Source organism: Aotus nancymaae, unplaced genomic scaffold (genome assembly GCF_030222135.1).
Source record: "Aotus nancymaae isolate 86718 unplaced genomic scaffold, 86718_ANA_hifiasm-v0.15.2.pri h1tg000058l, whole genome shotgun sequence".
NCBI lineage: Eukaryota > Metazoa > Chordata > Mammalia > Primates > Aotidae > Aotus > Aotus nancymaae.
Genome location: NW_026988472.1, coordinates 48,934,653 through 48,949,333, shown reverse-complemented (window position 1 = coordinate 48,949,333; position 14,681 = coordinate 48,934,653). Strand labels below are relative to the sequence as shown.

Sequence of the window (14,681 nt, the reverse complement as noted above, 5' to 3'; positions counted from 1 at the left end):
AATTCCTGGACTTAAGCAATCCTCCCATCTCAGCCCTCCCAAGTAGCTGGGACTACAGGTGTGCCACCATACCCTGCTAGTTAAAAAAATTTTTTTAGAGATGAGGTCTCGCTCTGTTTCCTAGACTGGTCTCAAACTCCTGGGCTCAAGTAATCCTCCCACGTTGGTCTCCCAAATTGCTAGGATTCCTGGTATGTGCCACCACAACCGGTCTTCCTTTTTCTTTTGAAAAAATCCTTAGGTTTTAATAAAATTACATGTCCTCCCTCCTCTGAAATCTGTATGAAGTACCAGAAGTCTTGGCTTGACAATAGACATGGTCAGGATATTTCTAATGTTTGGATGATCCTCTGCAAGCTAGAGGTCAGCAGACTCCTGTAAAGGGCCAGAGAGTAAATATTTTTGGTTGTGCGGGCCAAATTACTCCTCTGTGCTGTTGTAGCATGAACGTGCTATAGACAGTATGTAAATGAAAGGATTGTGTGCCAATAAATCTTTATTTACAAAAGCAGGCATTGGGCAGTAATTGGCATGCTGGCTGAAGCTTGCTGCCCTTGGTAAGCAGTGGTTTTCAAAGTGTGGTTCCCAGACCAGCAGCATCAGTATCCCCTGGGAACTTCATGAAAATTCTTGGACCCCACTCTAGACCTACTGAATCCCAAACCAGAAGTTGGTCGGGAATCATCTGGGTGATGCTGATGCTGGTCCACACAGCAGAGCAGTTCTCTGTAGAACTGCTCTACAGAGATGTGGCCTGTCTGCCATTTGCATTCTAATTAGCATGTGCAAAACCTCAGAATCACGGTTGCTGGGACCTTGGAACCTGAATTTTAACGACTGGCTCAGATGGATTTATACACACTGAAATAAGAACCAGTTTCTAAACCAGTAGAGGACATGGGGGAGGTGTCAGGGAAGTTTTCAAACTGCAGCCTGGACTTGGGAGGGGTATTTTGCAAGAAGGAGAAAGTAAATGTGGAAAATGGGGGTGGGTGTGGCTGTTTGTTAGCTTATTGTGGACTACCCACGGTACCTGGTCTGGGAAGGTGGATTTCTTTCTTTTCTTCTACACGTAACGTGTGTTTTGAAACCCAGGAATTTCTGAGAGTTTGAAGCCTATTGGTTGTAATAAATATTGCACCCCACCACATTTGCTAACTTGTATTTAGTATTTGATGTGAAAATGGGTTGGGAAATACTGTATGATCCATTGGTATCAAATATCTTGAATATGTAAATACACAGAGGTGGCAGAATGGTGGTTAGCAGGGATAGAGTGTGGAGAGGAGGGTCTGCCAGTGGGCTTGGGCTTTCTGTTGGTGATGAAAGTGTTCTGGACGTAGAGAGTGCTGGTTGCATGACTCTGTGAATGTACTAAAAACCCCTTGATTGTATACTTTAAAAAAGGTGAATTTTATTGTGTGGAGTTATGCTCAAGAAAGTTATTTAAAAAAGGAAATGGGTTGAAGTGTGTGTTCAGCCTTATTCTTGAATTGTGGAGACCTCACTGAGAGGAGGCTGACCCTAAGGGCCCCTGTTAGAGCCCATCCTGGGGCAGTTCTTCCGTGGCCCTGAATGCGTGTCATGGGGATCAGCACTAAGCTGTGTTTTTTGGTGCTGGATCTGACCCAGGAGCAGACAGGCCTGGGAAAGAGTGGGTGTTCTTTAAGGAGCCTCACCCTAGAGTGGGTGATCCCCGATTGAGGGAGGAACTCACACGGTGCTCCTCCAGGGCATGTGGCTGGAAGGACCCCTGGGCTGGGGAGCTGGTGGCAGTCTGCAGGTTAGGGGAAGCGGGGAGGAGGCTGCAGTGGGTGAGGTGGGCAGGAGCCAGGGCCTTGCTCCAGGGCAGTGGGAGCCATGGAAGACTTTTGAGCAGGGTGTGGTGGCAGAGACCACTTGTAGCAGAAGGGCAAATGGGTATAGGAGTTACAGGGAAGAATTGGGAAGCCTTGTGCCACCAGTAGTGATAGAGAAAAACCAAGGGATGTGAATGGTACCACCAAGGCACAGCATGTGCACAGGTGCAGGGTTGGAGGATCCTGGTGCCTGAACGCATGTGTGCATCTGTGCATGACTGCTTGTCTCTCCCTCCCTCCATCCCATCTGCCTGGGGGAGGCCAGAGCTGAGCAGGGATCAGTCCTGGGAATCCTGGCTCAGTGCTGGGCAGGTAGCAGCTCCAGAAAGCTCTGCAGAGGGAATGACCACATCTGGTGCAGACCCAGCTCCTCTCTGCCCAGGTGCGGCTGGGGCTGCTTCAACATGCTTGCTTAGGGCCAGGAACGGGAGGAGATGTGCTCAGTGCCTCCAGGCAGAGGCTGGGACTCCCCGGGGCTCTGTCCCTTCTCTGAGGACTCCCAGCAAACACTGGCAGTGGGGGTCTTTGTTACCCTGTCCTAACTGCTTGTGCAGTAAATGAAGCAATTTGTTGGAAAAATTCAATTTTGAGAATAAGAATTCTTCTTATTCTTTATATTTTTAGAGACAAGGTCTCACTCTGTTGCCCACACTGGAGTGGAGTGGTGTGATCATTGCTCACTGAAGCCTCGAACTCCCAGGCTTAAGATATCCTCCTGCCTCAGCCTCCCAAGTAGCTGGGACTGAAGGCTTGTGCTACCATGCCTGGCTAATTTTTTTGATTTTTTAGTAGAGGCAAGGTTTTGCTATGTTGCCCAGGCTGGTGTGGAATTCTTGGCCTCAAGTGATCTTCTTGTCTCTACCAATTTAGTGTTATTCTTAACCATGAGGTTTTATTTGAATTGTCACCATAAATAGTAAGATCTTATTTTTGTAGTTAAGTCTTCAATGCATGTAAAATTGCATAGCGTGCTATGAAAACGTAATCACGTAGTAGTTACTTCTCCCAGGAAAAGGCAGGATCTATACAAAGTAATTTTTGTTTTTTGCTTTGTTTTGTTTTTGGTAATAATCATGGAATTATGCTCCAGATTTACATGGAGAAACAACATTTTTTTTCCTTTTTTTGTCTGAGACAGGGTCTCGCTTGTTTGCCCAGGCTGGAATGCAGTGGCGCAACCACGGATCACTGCAACCTCCACCTCCCAGGCTCAAGCGATCCTCCCACCTCAGCCTGCTGAGTGGCTGGGACTATAGGCATGTACTATCATGCCTGGCTAATTTTAAAAATTTCTGTAGTTATGAGGTTTTGCCGTGTTGCCCAGGCTGGGTTCAAAGTATCCTCCTGCGTTGGCCTTCCAAAGTGCTGGGATTACAGGCGTGTGCCACTGCAGAGGCCCAAGAAACAACATTTGGGTATTAAGTGAATGAGGCTCACTTACATTCTGGGTTTTCCCCCAGTCTTTTTAGTTTAAACAACAGCTTAAAAATTAAAAGGTCAGCTGGGCGCCGCGGCTCATGCCTGTAATCCCAGCACTTTGGGAGGCCAAGGTGGGCGGATCACCTGAGGTCAGGAGTTTGAGACCAGTCTGGCCAACATGGTGAAACCCCCTGTCTACTAAAAATATGAAGAAAAAAAAATTAGTTGGGTGTGGTGGTGCATGCCTGTAATCCCAGCTACCCAGGAGGCTGAGGCGGGAGAATCACTTGAACCCAGGAGGTGGAGGTTTCTGTGAGCCGAGATCGTGCTATTGCACTCCAGCCTCGGCGACAACAGCTGAAACTCCATCTAAAAAATCAAATAAAAGGTCATGAATTTCTAGGAAGAAAAGAGAACATGTAAGCTGGAATGTGGAAACCTAGAAATCTTCCATTCCATAGACTTTGCCCTTCTTTTCCTCTCCCTCCCCACAAAAAAATAAGTCATTTGAACCAAAGCAATTGCATGAACCTTTCTTAGCTGGTTTCCAGAGCTCCCTGGGAAGAATGAGGGTGGAAAGCTGGAGGGGCGTTCTGGGTATTGGAATGCAAGCCAGTGGATCTGTAGCCTGCTGTGCTTCTGGGAGCCTGACATGACACACAACCGACACACAGGCGTGGTGCCCTTTTGAACTGTGCAGGGTCGTAGCTGGGCTGGGCAGGTTCACATGGCTGTTTTCTCCACCAGGATGTTCACTTATGGTTGAGTACCTGGCAAGCGCAGGGAGAGAGGAATGTTCCCAGCTGTCTCCTGCGGGGCACTTGGGCGACCTGCTCCCTGGGACCCCCATCTCGAGATGGACTCAGGATTGTGGAGGGAGTGGCCGGGGTGCTGGGTTTGCTTTCCTGAAAGAGCAAAGCAGTTTTCCTTCTACCTATCTTGTTTTCAGATGTAGTGGAGTAAGCCAGGAAATACTTCTCCTGGATGAAGGGTCACTCTTCTTACATTGGGAGCTTTGAAAAAAATCTCCCTAAATATCAAAAGACAAAGGTTATGGAATAATATGTGCTTGGAATAGCTTAAGTGGTTAAAAAATTCTCTTTGCAGCTCAATATTAAAGGAAAAGTAATAGCCTGTTCTTGGACAAAAATGAAAGAGATCCCGAAGAATGTGTTTCCAGCCAGCTTCCTGCACTGGGGTTATTGCCTCAGGACTCTGTCTCCCTAGTAGAGACCCTGTTTACTGTGCTGCTTAGTCCTTGCTTCAAGAAAGCAATATTTGAACCAGTAATCCCATGACAGCATGACACTTTAACTTATAAGACTTTCTGGGTTCTCACAACATGGTAGGAATCCGTTTTGGTATTTTGTTCCCATAAATTCAGTTGGGGCTGACAAAATTAATGATCTGGCATTTTAGAGAAAGTGACATTGTAACTTCCCCTCCTCTTCCCGTGTTTACATCCACACTGATGAAGATGCAGCCTTGTCTGTAGCTCATTCTCCAGGAAGTTGAGTGTCAAAGAGTCTGCACAGCCCTTGGGAAATGGGCATTCCCTGGCCTTGAGTTGTTATTGGACGCTGGGTGCTCGAGCTGCGTTTATGGTTCCATACGTGGGTGTGTTTGTGTTTTAGCGAGGAAGATAGTAGCTGCTTCCCTCTCCCACAGCCTTGCGGACCCTGGCTGTACATTTGAGTTGCCTGTTTGAGGCTGCATGAACCTTTCTTAGCCAGTTTCCGGAGCTCCCTGGGAAGAATGAGAGTGGAAAGCTGGAGGGGCGTCCTGGGCATTGGAATGCAAGCCAGTGGATCTGTAGCCTGCTGTGCTTCTGGGCAGCCAACACGACACACAACTGCGTGTTCCAGCGGAACCTCTGGGTATGTGTGAAGCCCTCTGGGTGACTCCACTTGTGGCTACAGTTGGGAGCAAGGCTGCCTGGGCCTCCACCTCCTGCAGCTGGGAGAGCCCCCACCCAGGGTGGGGGCGTGTGCCTCCCACAGTAGCAACTCCATGGCTTGACTGAGTGGGCCAGGTTCTTCCGGGGCTAACGTCTCACCACCCTGCCCGGCATCTGCCACAGTCTGGTTCTCAGTGAACGTGTTACGCCATCATGACGTTTGTCAGATTCACCGGGCACCTTTCTTCCCCTTGCCTTGTTGTTGCACGTTGGAATTTGCAAGCGAGTCTGTGGTCATCTGAAACCGTGCTCTTCATGAATGACCTGGCCTCCATGCCTCGCCGCTGGGCGCAGGTGACACAGATGGGAGCCTTCTGAATATTAGAAGTTTATTGGGACATCTAAATTGTATTCTAAATAACCTTTTTTGACAGGCATCATTTTCTTTCTTTTTTTTTTTTTTTTTGAGACGGAGTTTCGCTCTTGTTACCCAGGCTGGAGTGCAATGGCGCGATCTCGGCTCACCGCAACCTCCGCCTCCTGGGTTCAGGCAATTCTCCTGCCTCAGCCTCCTGAGTAGCTGGGATTACAAGCACGCGCCACCATGCCCAGCTAATTTTTTGTACTTTTTTTTTTTTTGAGACGGAGTCTCGCTGTTGTTACCCAGGCTGGAGTGCAATGGCACGATCTCGGCTCACCGCAACCTCCGCCTCCTGGGTTCAGGCAATTCTCCTGCCTCAGCCTCCTGAGTAGCTGGGACTACAGGCACGCGTCACCATGCCCAGCTAACTTTTTGTATTAGTAGAGACGGGGTTTCACCATGTTGACCAGGATGGTCTCGATCTCTTTACCTCGTGATCCACCCGCCTCGGCCTCCCAAAGTGCTGGGATTACAGGCTTGAGCCACCGCACCCGGCCAATTTTTTGTATTTTTAGTAGAGACGGGGTTTCACCATGGTGACCAGGATGGTCTCGATCTCTTGACCTCGTGATCCACCCTCCTCAGCCTCCCAAAGTGCTGGGATTACAGGCGTGAGCCACCGCGCCCAGCCTTTTTTTTTTTTTTTTTTTTTTTTTAATCTCTATTTCTAAGAGTAACTTCATCTTCAGCTCTTATCAATCATTTAAAAACAATAACAAAAGAGGCTGGGTGTGGTGGCTCACGCCTGTAATCTTAGCGCTTTGGGAGGCTGACTCGAGAGGATTGCTTGAGTCCAGGGGTTCAAGACTAGTCTGGTCAATATGGCAAGACCCCATCTCAACAAAAAAATACAGAAGATGTAGCTGGGTGTGGTGACGCATGCCCGAGGTGGGAGGATCACTTGAGCCCGGGGAAGTTAAGGCTGCAGTGAGCCATGAGTGTGCCTCTGCACTCCGTCTAGGGTGACAGAAAGATACCCTGTCTCAATAAAAATAAAAAAATAAAAGATTACTGTGTCCATTCTTAATTTTCAAAGAATGAACAAGATTTGGGAAAATGCACCAAGGATCAAATGCTTTTAAAGGTGGACAGGAATAGAGAACGCTGAGTCTTTGGGCCTCTGGTCAGCTCTTAAGACCAGGGTGAAAACAGGCTCCTGGAAGTGTTACTGTGTGCTCAATTAAATAAAAGAAAGGGGATGACTCCATTCTTCCAGTGCAGTGGTGAAACCTTGGCTGTGCATTCAGATCACCTGGGGGGAGCTGCGAAGCACTGTTGATGACCAGGCTGCACCTGAGGCCAGGTAAGTCAGGAGACTGAGGGCAGGGGCAGGTGTGGGGGATTCTAAAGTGCACCAGGAGAGTCCAGTGCAGCCCGGATGGAGGGTTATGGTCTTACATGTTAGCCTTGACATTTTTATTTTTCTTTTCTTTTTCTTTCTTTCTTTTTTTTTGAAACAGGGTCTTATTGTGTCACCCAGGCTGGAGTGCAGTGATGTGATCTGGGCTCACTGCAGCCTCAACTACCCAGGTTCAGGTGATCTTCCCATCTCAGCCTCCCAGAGTGCTGGGATTACAGGAATGAGATACGATGCCCAGCTAGCCTTGACTCTTGTTGGCAGGTTAACAGACAGGCACCAAGCATTCTCTGCAAAGCTCGTGGTGAACATTGAGTCCCCCTGGCCAGGGACCCGCCTGAATTTCATGAATGGGTATGTTTTTTGAGCTGGAGAGGGGACCACATTGGTTCTCTCTGGTTTGGGGTAGAGGAGCAGGTTAAGCCACAGCCAGGCTCTGGTGGCCAAGGTGTCACAGGAAGGGAAAAGGTAGTCTGTGCTGAGGCTGGGGCTGAGGGATTTTCAAGCAGAAGGAGCTTCAGGGAGTATAGAATGCACTCTCCTGCCTTGGGGAGCAGGGAGACCAATAGACCCAAGTGGTGCTGGGAAAGTGAGTGGTGCTGCTGTGTGGGGAGGTGGAGCAGGGAGGAGGGAGGAGGCCTTCCTCCGCTCAGAGAACAGGGCCCTTCTGGGTCAGGGTGATTGAGCTGCATTATATGGGGTACTAGCTAAGGACTTGGCAGGTGCCAGGCTAAATGCTTTCCAGCAGGGCTTCTCTAAGGTTGTTTTTCCTATCAGTGGCATCAGCTTTTTCTCGGAGCTTGTCCAAAATGCAGAGACTCAGGCCCTGCCCCAGTCCTGCCTTTTAAGGGCTATATTAGTCTGATTTCACACTGCTATAAAGAATTACCCAAGACTGGATTATTTATAAAGAGGTTTAATTGACTTACAGTTTCACATGGCTAGGAAGACCTCAGGAAACTTACAATGATGGTGGAAGGGGAAGAGGCACATCTTACATGGTGGCAGGAGAGAGAGAGCAGGCAAGAGCAGGGAACACTGCCTTATAAAACCATCAGATCGTGTGAGAACTTGTGCACTATCACAAGAACCGCATGGGGGGAAACACCCGCATGATCCAGTTACCTCCTACCTGGTCCCTTCCTCCACATGTGGGGATTATGGGGATTACGATTCACGATGAGATCTGGTGGAGACACAGAGCCTAACAATTTCAAGGGCCCTCCAGAGGCTTCTGACCATAGGCTGGTGTTCGGGAACCTTAGCCTGATAGACTTTCTCTTATCCGTTCCTCATATGTGTTCCAGGGAAGAACTCGTTCTTCTTATTGTTATTATTGCTTTAGTGACAGAGTAGTGCTCTGTCACCCAGGCTGGAGAGCAGTGGTGCTTTCTTAACTCACTGCAGCCTCCAACTCTCCCACCTGAGCCTCCCGGGTAGCTGAGACTATCGGTTCATGCTACTATGCCCAGTTAATGTTATTTTTTGGTAGAGATGGGGTCTCACTATGTTGCCCAGGCTAGTCTTGAACTCCTGGGCTCAAGCCATCCTCCAGCCTTGCCTCCCAAAGTGCTGGGATCACAGGTGTGAGCCGCTGCGCCTAGCTTACCTGTCTGTCTTTACCTACATCCGTCTATCTGTTTCTTCATCCATGCGTATGATTTTACAAATGGCAAGGCAACAGTTATTTCTATTTCGAACAGGCAAATGACACGTCAGCAGGGTGTACCATAAGAACCATAGCAGTATCTATGAGTTAGAAAACCAGATACTAATCCTTTGTGTTGATTTACTTTGGATTTAAAACCTTTGAGCACAATTTTCACATATCTAAAGTTGAGAAGGTGATGCGTCCTGCGGTCGTTTTTTGATTTTGGGTTTTTTTTTTTGTTTTTTTTTTTGAGATGGAATCTCACTCTGTCACCCAGACTGGAGTGCAGTGGTGATCTTGGCTCTTTGCAACCTTCACCTCCCAGGTTCAAGTGATTCTCCTGCCTCAGCTTCCTGAGTAGCTGGGACTATAGGCATGCGGCACCACACCCAGCTAACTTTTGTATTTTTAGTAGCAGCGGGTTTCACCATGTTAGCCAGGCTAGTCCCAAACTCCTGACCTCAGGTGATCCACCTGCCTCAGCCTCCCAAAGTGCTGGGATTACAGGCATGAGCCACTGTGCCTGGCCCTGGGGTTGTTTGAGTAACTGTGGCCACAGTCTACACATGCTAGCTGTTTCCAGCAGCACTGGTCAGAGACCACACTTTTCCAGTGCCCTGCAGCAGGTGTGATTGCTTTGTTGACTAAGAGCTGACCCTGGAGGTTCATGGTGACAAGGACCAGAGCCATCCTTTGGAGCTGGAGTTCCAGTGATACCCAATCATGATGGGGGCTGCTGTTGATCTGTACACATTCTGATTCCTTTTCAGCCCGTAGGGTGACAGGGACACATTGAGATTGTACAGCCAAGAGACTGGAGCCAGTCCTAGTACAAGGCATTTTTTAAATATATGAAAACAAGGATGGTGAATCTGGAAGTTGAGAAACTGCAGTTGGCTGAAGGTGACTCACAAGCGAAGGTTATTCCTAAGCCAGATAGAAAGTATGATTCAGATTGGAAACAGAACACACACCTGCCGGTTGCGGCTGAGTGTCCTGAACATGCTCATGACGACAGTCTAGTTGGGTTAGGTACAAAGATTATTTATCATGCATGCTTTCAGGATGAGAAACCAAAGACTCAGATCTAATGCAATATTATTCAGGTTTCAGGTTCGGTCAATGCTTTTAAGAGAGCATTTTGGCCCAGTTTACTTATTTATTTATTTTTCGGGATCATTAGCTAATGGTTTCAGAAAATACATCAGATTGTTTCAGATTCACAGTGGCATGTCTTGGGTGCTGCAAGTCTTTCTCTCTCACACACAGTAAGAAGGCCTTCTGCAGTCCGAAAAGAGACCCCTCACCAGAACCTAATTATGCTGCCATCTTGGACTTTCCAGCTCCAGGCTGTGAAAAATACATTTCTTTCTTTCTCCCTTTCCCTTTCCTTTCTTTCTTTTCTTTTCTTTCTTTCTCCTTCCTTCCTTCCTTCCTTCCATTCTTTCTCTGTTGCTCAGGCTGGAGTGCAGTGGTGTGAACCTCTCTGGCTTGAGAGATTCTCCTACCTCAGCCTCCCCAGTAGCTGAGACCACAGGCGCATATCACCACGCCTGGCTAATTTTTGTATTTTCAGTAGAGATGGGGTTTCACCATGCTGGCCAGGTTGGTTTCAAAGCCCTGACCTCAGGTGATCTGCCTGCGCCAGCCTCCCAGAGTGCTGGGATTACAGGTGTGAGCCACCGCGCCCAGCAGAACTAAGTCTTTGTTGCTAGTCCCCGCTCCCCTCCATCCCTGGCAGCCCCCATTCTGCTTTCTGGTTCTATGAGTTTAACTGCTTGAATCTCCTTTTGCCATGTGCACGGAGCAGGGGGAGTGCTGGTGCCTGGATGATTGCCCAAATTTTCTTGCTGCCTTGAGTTGCTGATCCGCCACAGCCATCTGTCTGGAAAGTGGGGTCAGCTGAATTGGAAATAGCAACCCGATGAATTTCCGACCCAGAGAATGATAATCCTCATTCTTCACCCAAAGGTTAACCTGGAAGAAGGCAGTTTGTGGCTAAGAAAATGGATTGGTTTAGCTGTTACAGGGTCTCAAGTGAACCCCTGGTTTCTTAGATAACTATGCAGCCTGTTGGCAAAGGCCAGACTTTAATACCATGTGATGAGTGCATGCGTCTGACAAGAGGCGCCTGTGAGTTCTGAGTTTAGGCAGAAGGCGAGAGAAGTCAGGTTCTGTTGTGCGTTTGAGGAAGGCTTAAGGTTGAACCCAGGGAGCCACACACAGGAGAGTGGGAAGAGAAACTGAGGAAAACACTGACCTTTGTCAGAAAAGACTGTTACAGAGGGGAAACTGAACTAGCCGGTTAGTGCCATAGATGTGGTTTGTCAACATGGCGCTATTGACATTTGGGGCTGGATGATTCTTTGCTGTGGGGGCTTTTCTGTGGATGGTAGGATATTTAGCAACATCTTGGCATCTGTCTTCGGATGAGGACAACCAAAACTGTTTCCAGACATTGCCAAGTGTCTAGGGGATGGGGACCACAGTCACTGTGTCTTAGTCTGTTCAGGGTTCTATAACAAAAGACCATAGACCAGTTGACTTATAAACGTGGGACATTTGTTGCTCACAGTTCTGGGGGCTAGAAGTCCAAGATCGAGGCGTGGCAGATTCAGTGTCTAGTGAGGGCTTCCTGGTTCAAACGGGGCCTTCTTGCTGTATCCATGCGTGGTGGAAGGGGCAACAGAGCTCTCTGGTGTCCCTTTAATAAGGGCACTAATTCCATTCATGAGGCTCCACCCTCGTGATCTAATCACTGCCCAAAAGCCCCACCTCCTAACACTGTTACCATAAGGATCAGGATTCTAACATATGGGTTTTGTGGGCCAGGTAGCCCACACATTCAGTCTGTAGCACACGCCAGTTAGGAGCCACTGCTGTCTACAGTCAGATCTCCCTAATGTGTCATCCTTCCCTTGGCCTTAGGGCTGGGCACCCTAGGGAAACTTAGTTAAGGTCGTCTCGCCTTCTTTTGTGTGTTCTCTTTGCACTGACAGATGTTTAAGAGAGTTTGGTCCTTGAAGAGGCAGGATGACCTTGGCAAGACCTAGAAGAGCTGGAGGTGCCTGTCCAGAGGCAGGGAGCTCCTTAGGCCTGCACAGTGGGGGTCGGCCAGGGATCCATCCTCAGGACTTGGCTCTGGTGTGGGAGGTAACACCCGATGCCTGTGTCGCCAGCACCCTGCCGAGCCCTCCCTCTGCTACACACTCCTCCTGGCTCATCCTGCACTTGCGTTTGTCAGGGAGCATGACTAGGTTGGTGGGGAGTGGAAAGGAAAACTCCAATCCTGAGGGATTCAGGATGCTGTCCTGTGGCCATCTCTTGGCCGAGTCTTTTGGAATCATGTGCTGGCTCTCTCGAACTAGAATGCACGTGACCAGGTGGCACACGCAGGCTTAGTAGTTAGGAAACTGTTTACTCAGTGGGCACATGGGGAAGGGAGCGGGCACAGCTAGAGCTGGGAGCGCCCCAGCACACTGGAAGAGCTAGCAGGATCCTGCATATGAACCAGCTGAGCTCCCTTGCAGGTCAGCGTGTCCTGGGGCTTGCTTGTTGAACACTAACGTGTGCAGCATGCAGGGGTGCAGGAGTAAGGGTGGGGGGCGGGCTCACCTCACTCTGAGTCAGCTTCTCTGATGGCCCCTGGCTTGCTGGTCTACCAGGTGTTCCTCTGGCCAAAGTCAAACCCTCAGATATTTGATATTTCTTGTTTTGTGTCTAGGGAGTAGTAGAAATCTACTTTGTAGGAAGGGGGAGGACTTATTTGTGTAGGTTTCTGAAGCAGGAAGTGACCACATGCAGAGGTTTTCCTGTGACCTGACCATTACGGGGGAGACGAGATGGGAGGAGGGAGTTGCCAGCACAATGGAAAGCGTTTTCCTTCTGCTTATTAACAAATGTCTTCTCACGTCCTTGTTGAAAAGGAAAACTTCAGGTGGCCTTGAGACTGTGTTGACTAGGAAATAACACACTGAACAAAGCCGCCGCGCAGAGCAAGCATCCCTGAGCCCCTTCACTGTCTGCGTGTGGGAACACATTGGTCCTCATTCTGTAACGGGAATCCACCGCGTTGCAGAGTGGGCGTTTTGTCACTGTGATCGCCCCGTGTTGAAATGAACACACTTCTTTGCAGTTTTCTCTCTGGCTCTTGTGTTAGTGTAGTGACCTGCAGTCTCTCCTTTCCAAGGCAGAATTCCACGTTTTCCCAACATTTTGGAAATAACCTTCTCCTAGGTCGTCATGAAGAAAATGAATCAAAATACTGGGAGATGTTTGCTCTTCAGGTTACTTTTGTTTAAAAGTATATTGTGAATCGCTGTACATGTTTTCAGCTACCCCACCGCCATATCGGACCTCCTAATTAGGGACCTCATAACTAAACACTTAGTTACTGGGATATTGAGCACTGAAGGACTCCACTGACAATGAAGAGACACACAAGTAGACTCTGTGTGTGTGTGTGTGTGTGTGTGTGCACGCGCATGCCTGCATGAGCACATGATAACAGAGAACTCCAGACAGCCAGAGCTACTTTGGTTGCAAGTGACAGAAACACAGCCTAGACCATTAGCTTCCGTGGGAGAGGGACTGCAGTAACTCCCCAGCTAGAAAGTCTCGAGGAGCTTCAGGCGTGCTGGAGGACCCACTGTGTCTCCTTGTCCCACCCCCACTGAGATCCGACAGTCTCCTTCCTGCTGGCCTAGTTCCCCAGCAGATTTCCCACAGTGGCCACACGTGATCTGCAGCCTCAAAGGAAGGACATGTTCCTCCCTGACAAGCCTCGCTGAGGTTCCCAGATACACTGGTGGTTCACAATTGGGGGTGACTTTGGCCCCCCCAGACATTTGGCAATGTCCAGAGGTGTTTTTGGTTGTCATAAGATGGGGGAGTGCTACTGGCATTTGTGGGTGGAGAGCAGAGATGGTGCTCAACAATGCCAGTGCGCAGGACAGCCCCCACAGCAAACGGGGCGCCGTCTCAGTGTGGCGGTGGTGCTGAGCCCAGAGCTGCAACCCTGGACCTGTCACCCTATCCCAGGAGTGTGGCCCTAGCATGGGTTGAATCCCATGCCCCAGGAGAGTGCTGGGGAAGCCTGTCAGAAGGAGGTGGTGTCCTCCAGAGGGAGGAATCTACTGAAGAGAGAGGCTCAGATACTCCGTGTGGTGTTGGGTGTCTTCCAGAATGTTGTGCGCATGCGAAATGCTGTTTAGGTGCCTGTGGAACTGAGCTGGCAAGACAGGGAGGCAGAGTTCCTCGGAAACAGGGAGGCAGAGCTCGGCACTCACTGCTTTGCTCCGGCGTTGCCAAGGCAGCACGTGGAACCTCACCTGGAAGGCGTCAAGGGCCAGCCATGGGCTCACTGTGAAGTCACCTGGTGTGGCTCATCAGGGCTCTTGGCCATTCCTCTCCTCATCTTTCTCTACCTTATGTGTGTACGTATGTATGTATGTATGTATGTATGTATTTATTTTCTTTGAGACAGCATCTCACAAAAAGTAAAACGTAATAATAATAAAAAAGAAAAAAAGAGCATCTCACTGTCGCCCAGGCTGGAGTGCAGTGACACACTCATGGTTCAGCTGTTACTTCGATCTCCTGGTTCAAGAGATTCTCCCGCCTGTGTTTTCCTTGTCAGGGAGCTGAGCCGGGTAGGGACGGGTGTGTGCAAGGTGCACTGCCCGTGCCTGCAGGGGTCTGATTACTGCTGCAGAGCCCACATTTTAGCTTTGCACTGGCTTTGTTCTGAAACTTCACCCAGCACCTGGCACTGTGCAGAAACAGGTGTGCTCCATCAGGACGTGGTGCTGTCGTGTCCTAGTCGAGGTGCCAGTCAGAGGTCCCTGTTCATCCTCATTGATTCTGATGTCGAGATTCTTACAGAGAATTTTTTTCTTTATGTAAAGTAGGTTTCATTGTGTTCACCTTGAAAACAACCCACTGATGGGAAAAAACCCACAGTGTTGACTGCAAATGGAGTGACCTCATGTTTTCATTTCAAACTGGGAGTCAGGAAACTGGACCTTCAGGGCAGTGAACCTGTGCTTTGCAATTGCCTGGAGGACCAGAAGTCCACA

At 49.1% G+C, this 14,681-nt stretch overlaps 1 protein-coding gene across 1 annotated transcript in view; it reads left to right on the top strand.

Moving 5' to 3' along the window:
- The window catches only part of SHROOM2 (shroom family member 2), a 166,903-nt gene that overhangs the window by 30,724 nt on the left and 121,498 nt on the right, over positions 1–14,681 (top strand). The window lies entirely within an intron of this gene.